General features: G+C 39.2%; 1 protein-coding gene across 1 annotated transcript in view; it reads left to right on the top strand.

Moving 5' to 3' along the window:
- The first annotated feature begins 5,136 nt into the window (after positions 1 to 5,136).
- arhgdig (Rho GDP dissociation inhibitor (GDI) gamma) overlaps positions 5,137 to 6,666 on the top strand; it is a 38,423-nt gene continuing 36,893 nt past the window's right edge. Inside the window, exon 1 of the mRNA XM_036553514.1 lies at positions 5,137 to 5,229. The gene's annotated coding sequence lies outside the window, so the exon portion shown is untranslated. The remainder of the gene's footprint in view (positions 5,230 to 6,666) is intronic.

Genomic DNA, 6,666 nt, shown 5'->3' with positions numbered 1-6,666 from the left:
TGTGTGCGCGGGCATGTGTGTGTGCAGGCATGCTCCCTGCACATTTCCTAAGAAGGCTTCAGCTGCTACTGCATGTGTACAAATGTCATTGTCATTGAAACATTTGGACTTTGTGTGGGAGTGTGGCAGAGACAATGCAGATATGAAGACTGAGTGCTCACATTTACAGAGATGCACACCCGCTTTCTGTAAGCTCTCGCCTTCACAGTGATTATGTCTTCACTGTCTTCAGCCTGTTCAGCCAGCAGATTTCAAAAACAGGGTATACGGGTCTTCACAGAACGCAGGTGGGTTCATTATAATGGGGTGAACCTGAGCTGAGCTGGAAAGTACCATAGCAAAATCAACAGTGTTAATTCAACACTGTAAGTGTAAAAGTGTGACTGTATAGACACTTTTCAGAGTTAAATGAACACTTACGGTTTTGAATTAACGCCATTCATTTTGCTGTGCAGCACGGAACTGCTCTTGCGTAAGTGGGCACGACTCGAGAGGTGTCTGTTTATGGGAGCACGCTGCTGAATTTCTGGATCCCACTCTGGCCAAAGTCCAGCTCATTGATCCTTAATTTATTGCCTTTATGTCAGTCTAGCTCTCTGTATGTATCACACAGACCATAGAGAAATGAGCTTTGAGAGAACCTGGTTTTTACAGTGTGATAATGTTGCTGTATTGAACTTCAGAATCGCACCTTGGTTGACAAATTTGGTAGTAATGAGAGATGAGGTGAGGTGTTGGCACTTTTTCTCACAGAATTTGCATGTGTAACTGCACTGTGTGTTTTTGTGTTTGACGTAAGTCTGCTCTGTCTGAAACGGTACAGCGGGACACACAGCAGACCTTTCTGCTTTTAGAAACCCAAAAAGTATGAGTACGATATTTATTCAGCTTAAGGGACAAAATGATTAGAAAATTGTCGTAATGTTTCGTAGCATTTTTGTGTGTGCGCGTGTGCGCGCGTGTGTGCGCGTGTGCGTGTGTGTCTGTGTGTGTGTGTGTACAACTGGCTGAAATGAAGCTTGATAACCTATTTGGCTCGCCCCGAGTCTGAGAGTTCTTTGGTGATGGCTTCCTGGCTAAAGAGAGGGAGCGCTCATAAATAGTCCATGTTCCTTTTTTGGCACTTGTTCCACCCACAACATTCGTGTCTTAATGTTTCAGCGTGGCCGCTATTCTTTTGCAACACACGTCTCCTGCTGGGTGAATAGCATCCGATGCATTAATGAACTAATTCTCTTCTGTTATTCATCTAAATACAAAAAAGAGGGAAAATGTATTTATTTACACCATAACATTTAATGTCATAGGGTTCCCAGAAAAGGGACTCTGGTCACAAACGGGGCCGTGACTCCCCAGTGCCAAAAACGATGCAATGACGAACCCCTAAAAGAACCTAGTGTTTCTGTTGAGAATTCTCATGACCCTGCTATGCTTCCAATGTGTTTGCAGATTACCTCAGAGCCTTTGAATGCTATGTTTAAGATAAGGCATAGACTTATCGAGGGAGAGGAAATTGAGCTGGAAGTTCACAGAATGGTAAAGTGGAAAGCCTCCCAGTGGGACGAGTAACACTACAGCGGCTCTGGGGGGGTCCCAGCTTGCCTTTCACATGTACGGCTGAGTTTGCAGGCACGTGAGTCGGCAGGTTCTTTTTAAACACGGCCCACTTTGCTGAACCGCATGAACGATGTACGTGGTGAAAATGCTGAAATGGGGTCAAAGCTAAAAATTCAAGCTTTTTTGTGTGTGTGTGCCTGTGCAAGCTTAATAATAACTAATGAAACTGACACTGAAAGCAACCGACAAATAAGGACTCATTGTATATTGTAAATATGAAATCTTTTTCAGTTGACATTCAAATCTATGGTCCATCTATGGTAAATCTGATTCCATGTTAGCTGAACTCTATAAGTCAGTGGAAATGCATTTTCTTTCAGTTGTTTATACTGAATCTAATGGATGACTGGAATGATACTGAAGATGCTCATATGAAAATACTTCATTTTAAATTAACTTAAATTCATGTAGTACTTACCTAATAGTATTTTCACATTTTCATTTTTCAGTAAGTTAATTTGGTTTAATCTAATTGTTTTTATTTGACCATTTCTGGTACCTGCTAGTATTAAGTGTGGATGGAGCTTTTTGTGTCTGTCCTCTGTAGTACATGTAGTTCAAACATCCTGCAGTCTGAGTACATGCAAATCTACTACTTACCGTATGCTATAGTCCAGATTCAATCTACTGCACATCTTTTGACCTTTGCCTGCCGTACACTATAGCCCAGATTCAGTCTAACTGCATTGCACTTTATTTCATTTTGTTTTATTTCCGTTACGCAACATTAAAAGGTCAGCAGTTACGATTGGTTTGCAGAAAATATGCGAAAGACAACTGCATTTAGGACACAAAGCTTAGCAGTTAGATTGATTTGGTGTTTATGTTGGAACCATGCCTGAAAGTCTGGAACCTTGCCGCCAAGTCATGTTACCTGTTTCAGTTTCATCCCCTTGTGTTCTCTGGTATGACTTTTTTTTTTTTTTACTGAAGTAGGTGTTTGAGAATAATGACAGATGCTGAATTTTATAACTTTACCAGTTGAGGAAATATTTTTGTGCACTAATAAAGCCATAGATAAATGATACTAATCTGTTTTTTCTGTCTTGAATTGACTAACACAATGAAGTACAAAAGAATGTTTTGTGTCCATCAACTATGAATATATGTATGTATATGTGTATGTATTGTATCTATATTGGATTGTATGGCATCAGTGGAGGTATATATTGTAAAAAAAAAAAAAAAACTGGAGGGTACTGTTATAAAAATATGGTTATGCCTTTTTTGGCTAAGACCTGTTACTCCTCCTTTGTTACAGCAACACAGGGCATATTTGATCTAGGAGACCATTCCCTCAGATGTAATCTTATGTTGATATAGGGTATGATGTCACTTTTCATCATGTTAATGAAAGATAAGTAGGTAATGAAATCTTTAATGTTTTAACTGACATTCATATCTAGGCTAACATGCATAGCCAAGCATGTGGTAACATGTTTTTGCTTCATTGAAGATGCACACTGCAAAATGCTTTTTGCAAAAAACCTAGAACTGCCTTCCCTCTAAAAAATCAGTTTCTATGATTGGTTGCAAGTGTGATTGACCAGCAATACTCTCATTTTAACAGTAAGTATGAATTAGTCCAATGGATGGGACTCTTTTTATTGACTTCTGTTTTGAAGCATAATCTCAGTTGGAGTTGCGTTGACTGTTATTATTAAAATATAACTGGTTATAGAAACAAGCTCGTGCAGATAGCTTCACTTATTTCTTTGGTCCTCTGGAAAGTTCTAGGAAAGGATTTTTTTAAACCTTCCAGATTGGTCACTGAGGTCAGCTCTACCTGCCCTGGGCTGTTATGTTTTCTTGCCATAGGTTGAGTGACATAAGCCTTCTGTCTATACATACTACATAATGCTTGCTGTTTGTTGGAAAATGATCAATGATTCACCATACAGTCTTTTACATGCTATAGGTGTATGAGGGCACTACCTGCCTGTGGTCACTTAGGAGAAAGGGTTTTAGGCCACCAGACACCTGATGGGAAAGTGAGTTTTCATAATGCCTACAGTGGGGCTACAGTGTGCTGTTAAGCAGTCACTTGTTTGAGCCAATGAAGTCAACTCTTCTGCATAGTGAAACAGTATGATTGGTTCTAAACTGGGTAGCTAATATGGCTCCACTCATTTTGTGTTCATGGGGCCCCACTTGGGACGTAGAGAGTGTTGCATAACCAGAAATTTACAATAATGAACCATAAACAAGGGGTTCAAAGAAGTAAAATGTTTTCTTTGGAGAAAGATGATGCTGATTTGCTTTACAGGCCTTACTGACATGGAGAACCCAGGTGAAAGTCAGGGGTGAAATCAGACTTAAACAGCTCTGGAGGGTAATCAAAACTCAGGGTCAATAACTTCAGTCCAAGTTTCACATTCAAATCCATTTCCAAAAACCTTATGTGGTTCTTCTGTGGTTTTAAAAGTGCTGTGTGACAATTTCCCTGTTAAAAAGGTGTTCTATCAAATAAAATGTGATGGATTGAAATGACTGAAGCATGCATTTTTACTTTAAGCACTCACCCACTTCTCAGCTTTAGAGACTGCATCATCACAAAAATCTTTTAGTTCTCTTATGAAAGCTCTATCTTGTCATTTTAATTAGGAACTCATCTAAAGTATTTTCCAGTTTGTAATTAGGAACACCTCAGATGCTGATACCCATGGGGAATGTAGTGATACCATTGAATTGTCAAGATGTCTATCAAATTGGAACCCAAAATCTTTGTGACTTTAGTAGTCGTTTATTTTATCTCTAAGCTGCCCGTTTACCTCAACTTGGCTTCCCATGTAGAGATGAGCATCACAGGGCCTCTGCTCTTCTCGTCCTGCCTTTTCCCCGTCCCCGTTTTCTTATGAACGCTATGTCGTTAAAGTACCGCTAGATGGCAGTAGCACACGTCGTCACTCGGCAGTGTTTCGTTTCAGCACAATTTCTTTAAACGGCGTACTTACACGCGATATAAATATTTCGAAAACGTTAAGAATAAGGCATAAAGTAGGAGCTGTTACCTGTACTATCGTCTCTGTGAGATCTGGAAGAGCTGAATCAGTATTGGCAGACTGGGCACAAATTAATGTTACAAATTGTGACTAATAAAATAGAGCGATAAAGAAGCTTTATAAAAAAACAAACCAAAAAAAAAAAAAAACTATTGTGCGTATTATCGTGCATCCAAGTTTTCATAATATTTTGCATTCTCACATCATTCAACAGGATAATGCACAAATTATAGCGCGCTATCATGTGTCGGAAGTAAAAACTCTACAGCACTTTCTCGTGCACATTCAGGCCAAGTTTACCAAAAAGAGAATAAATTCTTAAATGAGAACAAAAAAAAAAAAAAACGAAAAATTGCAATAGAAGTGTTTTTAAAAAGGTCAACAGAATAAAGCAATGGTGATTAATCCATTAAGATTGCCTTTCCTCAATGTAATGACTACAGTGCTAGTTGAAGAGCGCGACATTCGCGCGAGTGAGCTGCAGATATTTAGCAATACTTATATCACCACCTCTTTCGCTGGCTTTCTCTAGTTCCTGAATCTCACTACCGGAGATCGCGCACTGCATCTGAAAACTTTCTGATCAAGTCGCCCGCCCGGAACTTCGGAGGTAAAGTTCTTTTCTAATTGAATGTTATTCTTTGTTATTATTCTTTGTTATGTTATTAATGACGCCAGTGTTAGCTCTTTTCAAGTGGGGAACACTTTAAAGTAAGTCAGGACAACGGTATGAAACTATTTTGTAATCAAATTTACGGCAGGTTCAGTTCCTTTAACAGACTGTGGTTCAGGCTAGATGGAAAAAACTGCGTATAAAAACATTTAGGTAGCTGCGATAGAATAAGCCGTTTTCCTTTGCTAGAGTCTACAGTGTAGCCAAATAATAGCATTTTGTGTGTCTGTCAAAATGGTTCCTATGCGTTGTAATATTGCAATATATCCGTGTTGATGCGCCCGTGCTTGCGGGATGATCAAGTTCATTTTCTGTCAGTTCAGAAAGACTGTAAACGTAATGTCAGCACACCTCAACACAGAAATATCGCACATATCTATGTGCAGAAAACTGTACTTCTTCAAGGTGCAACATTGTTCAGCTTCTAAAATTTAATCACATTTGGGAATACTGTTTCTCAACCTCAGATACTATCTATCTTTAAGGAGTTTCTTGTCACAAGACGAGACTAATCTTGACATCGGCACACATTTTCTAGTTATTAAAGCTCGCTGTTAAACATTTTTCGATACTAATTATCAACCGTGCCACCTGCAAAGCTTTTTACGCACTTTTGGCTATACCTTCTCCTTGAAAGGGTAGAGTTTGTTTAGGCTACAGAGCAGAGGGGGGGAAAGACAGCTGAAAGAACCAAATAAATGCTAAATATTGCGCAAATAACGTGAATTATCTCCAGAAAACACCCTGCGCAAATTTTATTAAGTTGTGAATTAAGTGGTACCTGTAAAGAGTAGGTTAAGAATTCTCTCAAGTGTTCAAAAATAGGAAGCAAATAGGAGCTTTTGAGTGTCTGGGCGATGTTGCGTTTATAGACATTTAAGGAAAAGAACTTCGTGTGGATCAGAATAACGATAGTCATTTTTTCTAATTTACCAAAAGCATTGCATGTGTTCCTTCCTGCTTTCGTTTCTCGTAGCCTGTCTTTATGCTTGATCTAGCAAGTAATGTGATGCAAACGTTCCTCCTTTTTTGGTATAACAGGAAGCATGACTTTTCAGATGTGATGCATGGTTGTTTTAATGAAAAAGAATTGGTTTTAACAATATTCAATTAAGACGTATAAAATCAGCATCCCTGGTGTGTTTGTTATCCAAATATCCCGCGATGGATTTGGCATCGACATTGGAAATAAGTGGGGTTGCACACGTTAGGGTAACGTTTTAAGACAGCGGACAGCTACCGTAACACTTAGGTGAAATTTCCTGCTAAGACCTCAGCACGTAAGCTGCCCTAACGCTATAGTGTCAGTGCTTTGATATTACAATCTGGTAGCATGTCTTGCGGGTGTGAGAACAGCGGTGTAAATGGCCGTCG

Source organism: Megalops cyprinoides, chromosome 19 (assembly GCF_013368585.1).
Source record: "Megalops cyprinoides isolate fMegCyp1 chromosome 19, fMegCyp1.pri, whole genome shotgun sequence".
Classification (NCBI taxonomy): domain Eukaryota; kingdom Metazoa; phylum Chordata; class Actinopteri; order Elopiformes; family Megalopidae; genus Megalops; species Megalops cyprinoides.
Note: the sequence above shows the minus strand (reverse complement) of the source record. Positions and strands in the feature narration are given on the sequence as shown.